General features: G+C 44.7%; 1 protein-coding gene across 3 annotated transcripts in view; it reads left to right on the plus strand.

Annotated features, from left to right (window-relative positions):
• SCD5 (stearoyl-CoA desaturase 5) overlaps nucleotides 1–12,645 on the plus strand; it is a 169,488-nt gene that overhangs the window by 65,828 nt on the left and 91,015 nt on the right. The window lies entirely within an intron of this gene.

Here is a 12,645-nt window from a genome sequence, read left to right on the forward strand (position 1 = left end):
CTCTCTCTCTCTCTCTGCCCCTCCCCCACTAGTGCTCTGTCTCTCTCTCTCAAAAATAAATATGCATATAAGAAATAAAATAAATAAAAAACACAATTTAAAAGGCTGCTCTCTACTTAATTTCTATTTAATATAAGATTTAATATATAATTTATCAAGGACAGAAGCACAGTAAATTCTTATCCCTTTGTCATGTGGTTTCTGACAGCTGCCCAGATCTTAAACATGAGCTGGAATAGCACAGAAACTGCATCTCCTCACTGCACAGATCCCCTGCTGATTACGCAGGGGGGGTATGTGATTACCAAGAGCATTGAGTGACTGTAGGAGAAAATCACGGCAAATTATCTATCTGGTTGGCTCATCTGATGCCAGAGCCTTATCTACTTGGACCCGGTGGTTGGATCATTTTGGCGTTTCTGGAAGAGAGGGAGGCCAGTCTGGGAGAGAGGAAGAGGCAAAGTGTTGGCTCATTTTTCCACTTGTAAGACTCTCCCTCCTTAATTAAGTCAATACATTTCAGCATCCTAGGCGCCCTTTACCTTTGCGCCTGGTCCTTCTTGCCCCACAGGCTTGGCATCCCCTGATGGTTATTTTTGCTGTCTTATCCACCTCGAAGAGCAACAATAACCCTAATAAAATAGAGTCACATATTTCCTCTAAATAGCTAGATGTTCTTAAGGGTTTAGATTCAGGCTTCATTTTATTGACTAGTGGCCGTTTTTCTTCTTGTCCTTGCTCCTGTGTAAGCAGGGCACTGAATCTCATAGGTCCCACTTTATTTGCTTCTTTGATGCAGCAAACATCTGTGATTCTCTGTACTTTGACATGGAATTTTGCTTACACCAGGCAGTTCTCAGAGTTAGAGGTGGTGGGCCTGGGTCAACACCATCTGCTTTCACGGGAAGATGAAATATGTGCCTGAGACCCAGAATGAAGAGATTCACATCTCCTCCCTCAGTTGTGCACAAAATGCGTCATTAAGTGTGTGCTTTTCCAGCAGAGGGGAGAAGGGGCAGGGACCTGAATGAGTGCTTACCTGAGGAGTTGTCACAGAATTCTCAGGCTGGTGTTCCCAAGTTCTTTTTCTCCCTCTTTTCCTTCCTATATGTGTCTTGCTTTTTTCTACCCCTCTACAAATTAGAGGCCTTCAAGATAATAAGGTGACATTTACTGAGCGTGTGTTATGCATCAGGCACAATTACATATATTAACCAGTTTAATCTTTACGACTGCCCTATGGGGTAGATGGGCACAGTTATTATCCTCACCGTACAGCTGAGGAAACAGACACAGAAAGCCTAAGTTACTTGTCCAAGTTCACAAAGTGGTGGAACCAAGCTTTAAACCCAAGCATTTGGCCCGAAGTGGTTTTTGGCCACTGAGCTGTATAATGCATTGGGAGAGTGAGCCAGGCTGAGCTTGCCCATGTTCTGGGAGGAGATCACTGAGGCCAAGTGAGGAGTCAGTGAAGGGGTGTGTATGTGTGTGTGTGTGTGTGTGTGTGTGTGTGTGTGTGTGTGTAGCCTGACCTGTCATTCTGTTATTTACTCTGACGACACCAAGTTGCCTAACCCTCTGTTCTCGGTTTTCTCATTTGTAAAATTGCAAGAATATGAATAGTCCTTAACTCTTCTGAGAGTTGTTGTGATGAGTAAGTGTGTTAATAAAATCCTTAGGACAGGGGCCGGTGCAGAGTTACTATGCTTAACGTCAGCCATTATCATCACCACCATCATCGTTCATGCAGGTGTTTGGGAACCACTGCCCCACCTCCCAGACTAGTGGTGATGAAAGTAGCATTTCTAACAAGCCCAGGTGCTGCCGCTGCTTCTTATCTGGGAACCACACCCAGAACGAGGAGGAGGATCTGTTTCCCAGTGACTGGAGTTCCGTTTCTCTCCAGGAGCTCGGTCCCTGAAGTACTTGCGCTTGCTGACTGTGCCTAGAGTGGGGGGACCCGGGGACTGTGCCTCCGCTGGCAGGGCTGGCGGTGATCAGTGAAAGATGTTGTCTCCGAACCTAGCCAGGGGCCCCAGCTTCAGCAGGATCTGACCGTGATATCTCAGCCAGAAGGGGACTCGAGCCGGTGAGATGACTGGGCTATCATTTGTTGAGCACGTGAGAGGCATGGAGACCCCTGGACGAGTGGCTCCATGACTGAAATCAGCAGGTCACTCTGGAAGTAATAGGAGAGGGGAGAAAAGAATCTTCCTCCCGAGCAGAAAATGTTCTTGGAGCAAAAATGGAAATGAGGAAGGTTGAGTGAGGAGAGGAGGGGGAGGGGCCCTAATTTACAACACTTACTGTTGGAAATGTGGGGTTTGTAAGAAGCAAAAGCTGGAGGCACCTTGGTCTGAACCAAGGAGATGACAGCTCTCCTTTTCCGAAGTCAAAGGGGTACAAGAGAGGAAGGCGGGAACTGCAGTCATTTTGCTACCAAGGGAGGGAAGGGAGTGAGGAATAAGTTGACGTGTTTCAGGCTGGGCGGGGGGCTTATGTTTGTGTGGCTGTGAGGTCTGAATTCTCTCCAGCTCACTCTGTCTTAGTGGATAGAGTGTGACAGGGCTCCCGGTCCAGGGCTCCGAACCATGGAATCCACCCTCGTGGAACCCACGCTGCCTCCTTGCACCTGGAGAGGCTCTGCGTGGGAAGCGGATGAGCTTTGAAAATAAACGTTCCACTTGTAGGCTGCAAGACCAGAGCTGGGATGTGACTCCAAGTCCCGGACCACGTGTCCCCCAGATGCATTCCCTGCTTTTAGTTGCTGCAGCGGTGCTGGCAGCTGCAGTGAGCTCTCACAGCCCCAAGCCCGTCCCACTGTGCTCACAGCAAGTCTCATTGCACTGAGGCTGAAAGGCTTTGAGAAAGTTACCTCTGGATTAGGAGGAGGGAAGGGGAGGGAGCTGGTGCTCTGCTGGTGCTCCCCAGGTGACCTGCTCTGCACTCACGGCCCCTGCAAGGTTCCTCAAAGCTGTCCTAGCCAGGCTAGACCCATGCCAGGCCTTGGCCCAGGAGCTGTGTCCTGCACCTTGGATTCCTGATGGAGGCAAAAGAAGTGCTGGTGCCAACTACAACCAGCTGGCCAGCAGAAGTCGCCCAGGAGAACTCTGCCGTGTCCTCCACATCCTGTCCCGGATTTTGCTCTCAAGAATGGCAGGCTTGGTGGGTACTCCGCATATCAATCACAGAGCTGAAAATGAAAATGAAATGAAAGGGTTGAAAAGCACCGAAACATCCTGATGGAGTGAGCATCCCAGACTGGTAGTCAGTGGGTCTGGGGGCCTCCTTGCACCCCAAGCGGGAAGGGTAGGCTTGCTTTGAGGAACCTTCCCGAGAAGAAGCAGTATCTGTCAAGAGAGTGAGCTCTTTGTGTACAATCAGACAGTGGCGTGTTGAAAATTCTTTCTCTTAAACACATCCCTTCCATCCTTCCTACTGCCACTACTTCCAAGAATGCTTACTATTCCATTGGCGAACTTTTCTTTACTCGGACCTGCCAGATGTACAACTGTGTGCTGCTGCTTTTGGAGGTGGGGTGAAATCCAGAGCTGACCGCCGCTTTCAGGGAGCTTACAGTGGAGCTTCTCAGATGAGGTTATAGATGCAAGGAAAGATACCTGACTAGGACTCTCTGCATTCCTATCCTGGTATTCAGCAGCCACCTGCCCAACCTCCAACTTGGCCCAACCTCCGTGCTCCCCAAAATGATCCCCTTGGTTCTCCTCACCCCTTGAGGTGCAGCTTCTCTCTTCAGGAAACCCTACTCCACCCTTCCAGCCTCAAACGAATCCCTCTGCCTTCTGAACAGCAACCTGCTCATCTTCACAGACTTGGCCACTTATCACATCTTTGGGATGGATACCTCTTGGTGGATTGGATTCTTTAATTTCAGTGTGACAGTGTCAGCCTTTGGAAACTCAGAGCTGGTTCTTTCCCTTATGAGGTGGACTGGTGAGGTCTGGATCAAAGAGCTGTGGCTCCCTTGGCCCTTCTCCAAGTACTTCTGTGCCTTTCTCCCTCCCCTCTGCCTGGGAAAGTCCCATTCGTTATCAAAAACCCAGGTCAGAAACCACATCCTCTCTGCAGCCTCTGACTCCTCCTCCTCCTCCCTACGGGAGTCACTACTGCCTGTAGCACTTCTTCTTCCTTTGGGTTTGCCATCTTAATCCTGGGGCCCTAAGGGTCTCATCTTGAGAGATGAAATCCCCCTCAGTATTTCTTCCTGAGACCAGGGCTTCTAGAGCTGGTGGGCAAGTCAGGTCCCCTTTGGCATCCTCACATCTGTGTTGTGCTAGGGAATAACAATTGGCTTTCTTTTTATTTAAAAGACTGTTTCTCTGAGATGCACATTTTGGCTTGAGATGTGACCTTTGCAAGCGACCTTTTTGGACAATGGGGATGGAAATAGTCTTCACTCTGGAAGCTGGAGCTTCTGTCCTACTGGCTACAGAAGTGTCTTAAACATAGAAACATGCATTGTAAATGGGAACAATAAACAGTGGTTGTCAACCTTGCCTACGCTTTGGAATTGCCTGGAGAGCTTTAAAAATATCACGGCTGAGCCCCACCCCCAGGTCCTGATTTAACTGGTCTGGGGTGTAGCCTGGGCTCCTGAGACTTTTGAAAGCTCCCTAAGTGATTCTGATGTGCCACCCAGGTTGAGAACAACTGCTGAGCTGGGCCGCCTGATGACTATTTGCAGGAAGAGGAGACTCTTAATTAGCATCTCTAGGGGGCATGCAATGCCAGGGAAGAATTCTGAGAATTAAAATAAGTCATTAAAGGGGAAAAAAAGGACAGGTAGGCAAAACAAGACCTGCACAAGTAAATTCAGGATAAGGATTCCTTTTTTTTTTTTTTTTTAATCTTCGTGTCCAACGTGGGGCTCGAACTCATGACCCAGAGATCAAGAGTCCCATGCTATACTGACTGAGCCAGCCAGGTCCCCCTGGGATGAGGGTTCTTAAAACAGCCTATTCTACTAGACTAGTGAAGACAGGGAAAAGATTCAGAGGAGACAAAGGAAATAGGTAGTTTTGCTCATCGAAAAGCTCAAGGCCAAAGAGGGGAGGCCCAAGGGAAGCTGGACCTTCCAAGACACAGGGAAACACCAGTTGGTAAGGGATTTACCTGTGAAACCAGAATGGTTTTGACTGGCTGTCCATGGGGATGTCCAAGGAGCAGACAGGAAAAACCATTACTTCTCAAAAGAACCAAAAGGGAACCAAAGCCTGGAGCAGCCCCTATCTCTGGGAGATGAAAGTAAAACTGTTCACAGAGGCCATAACCCCTGATATGGGGGAGACCACAACCCATGGGTGGAGCCTGTGCACTCAAAGAGGGTAAGGACAAGGGCCTCAGAGCATTTGAAATATATTCAACTCCTTGCCAGTGGGCCAGGATATACAGCTCTCCAAGGGTGCCATCCTCACTGTGCTCTACGTGGATGGCATCCCTTCATGAAATATTCCAGAGACAATGAAGGTTGTACCTTCAGCAGTTGGGCAGCACTTGGCCTTGTCCACCACATGTCATTGTTGCACCCAAATCCCCACGTCTCATAGCGGAGCTTGGGGTTTCATTTGAATCCAAGGATCAGGAATTCAGAATTGGGTGCGTCTGCCTGATGGGGAAATCTCTCCTCCTTGGATGGGAACCCAAGAGCCTCAAGATGTGAGATGGGGTGACCCTAACACACCCCTGTGTTATCCTGTGATGATTGTGAAGAAAAATAGACCTTACTCCATTAGAGACAGGATACCCTCCACCTAGTAGGATGAGCCTAGCAGCAACAATGCATGTTCTTCCGAACTTTACAAATGCAGGGATGCCTGGGTGACTCTTGGTTGAACATCCGTCTTCAGCTCAGGTCATGATCTTGTGGTTCGTGGGTTCAAGCCCCATATTGGTCACTGTGCTATAGCTCAGAGCCTGGAGTCTGCTTCCGATTCTGTGCCTTCCTCTCTCTCTGCCCCTCCCCTGCTCACAGTCTATCTCTCTGTCTCTCAAAAATAAACAAACATTAAAAATAGAGTGTGAAAAATAGGCAGAAGGTTTATTTGAACAAATTAGCTGAGAACAAATGTGTTTATTTGAACAAATAGCTGAGAACTTCCTAACCTGGGTAAGGAAACAGACACCTGAGTCCAAGAGGCACAGAGAACTCCCTTCAGAATCAGCAAAAACAGGTCAACACCATGACATCTCATAGTGAAACTGGCAAAATACAAAGAGAGAATTCTTAAAGCAGCTAGGAACAAACAGGCTTTAACCTTTAAGGGTAGACACATAAGGGTAGTAGCAGACCCTTCCATTGAAACTTGGCAGGCCAGAAGCGAGTGGCAGGAAATAGTGAATGTGCTGAATAGGAAAAATATGCAGCCAAGAATCTTTATCCAGCAAAGCTGTCATTCAGAATAGAAGGAGAGATAAAGCCTTTCCCAGAGAAACAAAAACTAAAGGAGTTCATGACCACTTTGCAAGTGGAATGCTACAAAGACTACAAAGGATCAGAGACATCACCACAAGCACAAAACCTACAGATAACACAATGGCACTAAATTCATATCTTTCAATAATCACTCTGAATGCAAATGGACTAAATGCCCCAATCAAAAGACATAGGGTTTCAGAATGGATAGAAAAACAAGATCTATCTATATGCTATCTACAAGAGACTCATTTTAGACCTGAGGACACCTATAGATTGAAAGTGAAGGGATGGAGAACCATCCATCATGGTAATGGATGCCAAAAGAAAGCCAAAGTAGCCATACTTATATCAGACAAACCAGATTTTAAAACAAAGACTGTAACAAGAGATGAAGAAGGGTATTATATCATACTTAAGGGGTCTATCCATCAAGAAAAGCTAACAATTATAAATAGTTATACTCCCAATTTGTAAGCACCCAAATACATAAATCAATCACCAACATAAGCAAATTCATTGATAATAATACTATTATTGTAGGAGAATTTAATACTCTACTTACAACAATAGACAGATCATCTAAGCAGAAACACAACAAGGAAACAAAGTCTCTGAATAACATACTGGACTAAATGGACTTGCTTACTTTCATCCTAAAGTAGCAAATACACATTCTTCTTGAATGCACATGGAACATTTTCTAGAATAGATCACATATTGAGTTACAATTCAGTCCTCAACAGGTACAAAAAGATTGAGATCTTGGGGCGCCTGGGTGGCGCAGTTGGTTAAGCGTCCGACTTCAGCCAGGTCACGATCTCGCGGTCCGTGAGTTTGAGCCCTGCGTCGGGCTCTGGGCTGATGGCTCAGAGCCTGGAGCCTGTTTCCGATTCTGTGTCTCCCTCTCTCTCTGCCCCTCCCCCGTTCATGCTCTGTCTCTCTCTGTCCCAAAAATAAATAAACGTTGAAAAAAAAAAAAAAGATTGAGATCATACCATGCATATTTTCAGATCACAATGCTATGAAACTTGAAATCAGCCACGAGAAAAAATTTGGAAAGCCCTTAAATACATGGAGGTTAAAAGAACACCTTACTAAAGAGTGAATGGGTTAACCAGGAAATTAAAGAAGAAATTAAAAAATACATGGAAGCAAATGAAAATGAAAACATGACAGTCCAAAACCTTTGGGATGCAGCAAAAGTAGTCCTAAGAGGAAATTCAGGCCTGTTTCAAGCAGCAAGAAAGGTCCCAAATTTACACCTTAACTTTACACCTAAAGGAGCTAGGAAGAGAGCAGCAAATAAAGCCTAAAGCCAGCAGAAGAAGGGAAATAATAAAGATTAGAGCAGAAATAAATGATATAGAATCCAAAAAAAAGTATAACAGATCAATGAAACTAAGAGATGGTTTTTTGAAAGACTAAACAAAATTGATAAACCCCTAGCCAGACTTCTCAAAAAGAAAAGAGAGAGGACCAAAGTAAATAAAATCACAAATGAAAGAGATCACAACCAACACCACAGAAAAACAAACAATTATAAGTGAATACTATGAAAAATTATATGCCAACAAACTGGACAATCTGGAAGAAATGGACAAATCCCTAGACACTCACACACTACCAAAACTCAAACAGGAAGAAATAGAAAATTTGAACAGGATCATAACCAGCAAAGAAATGGAATCAGTTATCAAAAATCTCCCAAAAAGAAATTAAAGAAGAGTTAATACTCTTTCTCCTCACAGTTTCAAAAAATAGAAATGGAAGGAAAGCTTCTAAACTCTATGAGGCCAGCATTACCTTGATTCTAAAACCAGAAAAAGACCCCACTAAAAAGGAGAATTACAGGCCAATAGCCCTGATGAACCTGGATGCAGAAATTCTCAACAAGATACTAGGACATTGAATTCAACAGTACGTCAAAAGAATTATTCACCATGATCAAGCAGGATTTATTCCTGGGCTGCAAGTCTGGTTTAATATTCACATATCAGTCAATGTGATACACCACATTAATAAAGGATAAGAACCACATAATCCTCCCAATATATGCAGAAAAAAACATTTGACAAAATACAACATCTTTCTTGATAAAAACCCTCAAGAAAGTAGGGATAGGATGAACATAACTCAACATCATAAAAGCCATATATGAAAAGCCCACAGCTAATATCATCTCAATGAAATAATTAAATAATGATATCTCAGTGAAATAATGATATTTCTCAATGGAGAAAAACTGAGAGCTTTCCCCCCGAGATCAGGAACATGACAGGGATGTGTACTCTCACCACTATTGTTCAACGTAGGACTAGAAGTCCTAGCCTCAACAATCAGACAACAAAAAGAAAAAAAGGCATTCAAATCGTCAAGGAAGAAGTCAAACTTTCACTTTTCACAGATGACATGATACTCTACATGAGAAACCTGAAAGACTTCACCAAAAAACTGCTAGAGCTGATACATGAATTAAGCAAAGTCACAAGATATAAAATCAATGTACAGGAATCAGTTGCATTTCTATAAACCAATAATGAAGCAGCAGAAAGAGATATTAAGGCATTGATCCCATTTACAATTGCACTAAAAACCGTAAGACACCTAGGAATACACCTAACCAGAGGTAAAAGATCTGTATGCTGTATCTGAATGAACAACTCAGGAGACAACAGATGCTGGTAAGGATGCAGAGAAAGAGGAACCCTTTTGCACTGTTGCTGGGAATGCAAACTGGTGCAGCCACTCTGGAAAACAGTACGGAGGCTCCTCAAAAAGTTAAAAATAGAACTACCCTACAACCCAGCAATTGCACTACTAGGTATTTATATAAAGGATACAAAAATGCTGATTTGAAGGGGCACATGCACCCCAATGTTTATAGCAGCACTATCGACAATAGCCAAAGTATGGAAAGAGCCCGACTGTCCATTGACTGATGAATGGATAAAGAAGATGTGGTATGTACACACACACACACACACACACACACACACACACTGGAATTCTACTCAGCAATGGAAAAGAATGAAATCTTGCTATTTGCAACAACGTGGCTAGAACTAGAGGGTATTATGCTAAGTAAAACCAGTCAGAGAGATATGGAATATCATATGATTTCAATCATATGTGGAATTTGAGAAACACAACAGATGAACATAGGGAAAGGGAAAGAATAATAAGATAAAAACAGAGACGGAGGCAAACTGTAAGAGACTCTAATACAGAAGACAAATTGAGGATTGCTGGAGGGTGTTGGGTGGGGAAGAGATGGGCTAAATGCATGATGGGCATTAAGGAGGGCACTTGTTGAGATGAGCACTGGGTGTTATATGTAAGTGATGAATCACAGGGTTCTACTCCTAAGGCCAAGACTACACTGTATGTTAACTAACTTGAATTTATAAAAAATAAATAAATGTAAAAAAAGGCACCTGATGTCAAGTTCTTCCACTGTTACTGATGCTAAGTTTTATCTCTTGGTAAAGTGCCAGATTCCTCCATGGTAAAATGTGATTTTCCCCTTCACGGCTAGTAGGCAGTCTGGAGGGTGATGCTTTGACACCATGGGAATATCCTGCTTCCTGGCAATCCTTTGACCTAATGATTTTAGCATCTGTATTCATTCGCAAGGGCTGCTCTCATAAGTACCACAGATTTGGGGGTTAGCCAGCAGGAATTTATAATTCATGGTTCTAGATGGTAGCAGCCTGAAATCAAGGTGTTGGCAGGATTGGTTCCTGCTAAAGGCTGTGAGGGCAGCATCCGGTCCAGGCGCCTCTCTCCTTGGCTTGTAGATGACTGTCTCCTCGTGTCACCTCACATCCCCTTCCCTCTCTGGGTGCCTGGTCCAAATCTCCTCTTCTTATAAGCACCCTGGTCCCATTGTACTAAAGCCCACCCTAATGAACTCCTTTTAACTTGAATCTGTCTGCAAAGACCCTATCTCCAAATAAGGTCACATTCAGGGGGCAGTGGGGGTCCAGACGTCAACATAAGAATTTGAGGAGGAGGGAACACAATTCAACCCACAGCAGCATCCATTGACGATTCTCACTGGAATCCATTATTTATTGGAGTCTTAGTTTGGGTTCCTTGGGAAACAGATTCTGGGAGGCAGATTTGTGTGCTGGCTTCTCAGGGACTGTGCTTGGTGACATCCATGAGAGACTAGGAGAAGCAAGACCGGGCAGAGAGAGAAGATGAGGTTCACCACAGCTGCAACAGAGACCTCAGTCTACACTGCAGGCAGCTGTATATCTGGATGGGTCTTCAGGGATATTACAAATTGAGGCAAAGGGCCAGGCCTTTGTGCCCCTTTATCAACTAAACATTAGACACAGCCTCCCACCAGGGAAGGACAAGACCTCGGGCTTGCCAGCTTCCTCCATGAGGGCAGTGCCCAGAGAAAGGCTCAGCCGTGAGCTTTCGGACACCAATAGTGCGGGTAGTTGGGGGTTGAGTGTCCGGGCCGTGAAGCTGAGGCAGGAACCACAGCGGCTGGACAACTGGGGATGGCAGAGGGTGATTTTCCCCCAAATCTCCATTTGTTACCTGGCGCTTTTCCAAAAAGAAGAGCTTTTTCTCATCAACTGCAATGAATTATATACTCCTTTCTAAAAATGTGGGGAAAATCTTAAATGCTTACATTTTTCCCGTTTAATCACCATTTTCCAAGTAAGGAGTTGATATAATTCAGCTCTGTTCAGAGTGGCATTATTACTTTTGCCAAGGTGGACCCCCTTCTGCCATAAAAACATCAGAAGTTACGTTTTGCAACTGTGTTGGTATAAAGAGAAATACAACCTAGGTCTGGGTTCATTATCGTGTATTTCATGTTATATTCTCTTGTTTTCCTTTGGAAGGAAATGTACTATGGGCTTTCAGCACTGTGTCTACTCTACCTAATGCATAACTTAGTCCAGGTTATGCTCCATCCAGATCCAGATCAGGGGCCAGGCAAGCAGTAATTGAAGGAGGTTGATTCTGAGTGCATATAGGTGCATGGGGTCAGTGGGGGTGACTGTCTAAGGGGAAGGGGCATTTAGCTCTAGTAGAAAGTGGCCATGTAGGAAAGTGAGGTGGCCTGATACATCTTTCCATTTTTCCAGAGAAGCCAGAAATAGAGACTTTTGAAAATTTGAAATTATTTATTTTTAATTGTTGGCGCAGTTTTTACAAAAAGTCTTTGGGCTGATTGTAGCGGAAGGAGTTGGCTAGCCATGGGCCTCCCTGGGGAGAGATACGGACCGTTCTCATACTCGGTACCTTGCAGAAAACCCGGTATGTGGAAGGTACTTGTTTGCTCAGAAATGAATGAATGGATAGTTACATTTTGCTAAGGCAACCTGTTAAAATCAGGTTGGCTTTTATGCATCAAAACCAGGGAAGATCAGAAAACCAGGTCCTGGATTATGCTGCAAAGAAAAAACAAATCTTCCCTGGGTTATTCACAGCAACTTACAGACTTGGCAAGAATAAAAATGTGTGAAGAAAACCCTTGAAACCAGAGTTCATGAACTGGGTCAGGCTGCCTCAGTGATGCAGTCACTAACCAGACAATCAAAGGGGATTTCTTACTATGTTGATAGAATGCTTTATTATTCAATTAAATTTTTTTTTCCTACTTAAGGCAGATTCATTACTGTGGTAAAAAGACTGTGTTTTGTTATTTTTTCCTTTGGGGGCACAGAGTACACCTTACCACCAAGCGTTTTTCATCTGTGTCCTTGGCCTGTGGTTGCTAGGTGGGGGAGGTTGGGTCAGAATCCACTGGGTTCATGCCAAGCCCCGGGAAGGACCTTTCTCTGGTCAGAAGAGAGCATGAGGAGAATGAGGAGAGCCTTGAAGGGAATGGGGATAGAAAGCAGTACCTCCCAGGGGGCTTTCCATCGACTTTTTTTTACCAGCTCTTTTGGCTTAGACATAAAGGCAGCAGTGGCGCCCTGTCAGAGCTTTCCCCCAAGATGCTCCTCCAGGGCTCAGCCCTCTGAGGGTCTGGGTCTCCCAGTCTTTATGCTTCATTGCTGAGAAGGTGCCTAACTCCTGCCTAAACTTCTGGGTCCTAGGCTCCAACCACTAGCTGTCTTGATTTCCTTAGAGAAATTGCTTGTTAGGAAAAAGAGAGAGAGAAGGATGATGATCCATAGTTACCCAGATATTTCAGACGATGAGGGCAGAAATTATCCTTTTTTTTTTTTTTTTTTTGC

The sequence above is a fragment of the Leopardus geoffroyi genome, chromosome B1 (genome assembly GCF_018350155.1).
Source record: "Leopardus geoffroyi isolate Oge1 chromosome B1, O.geoffroyi_Oge1_pat1.0, whole genome shotgun sequence".
NCBI lineage: Eukaryota > Metazoa > Chordata > Mammalia > Carnivora > Felidae > Leopardus > Leopardus geoffroyi.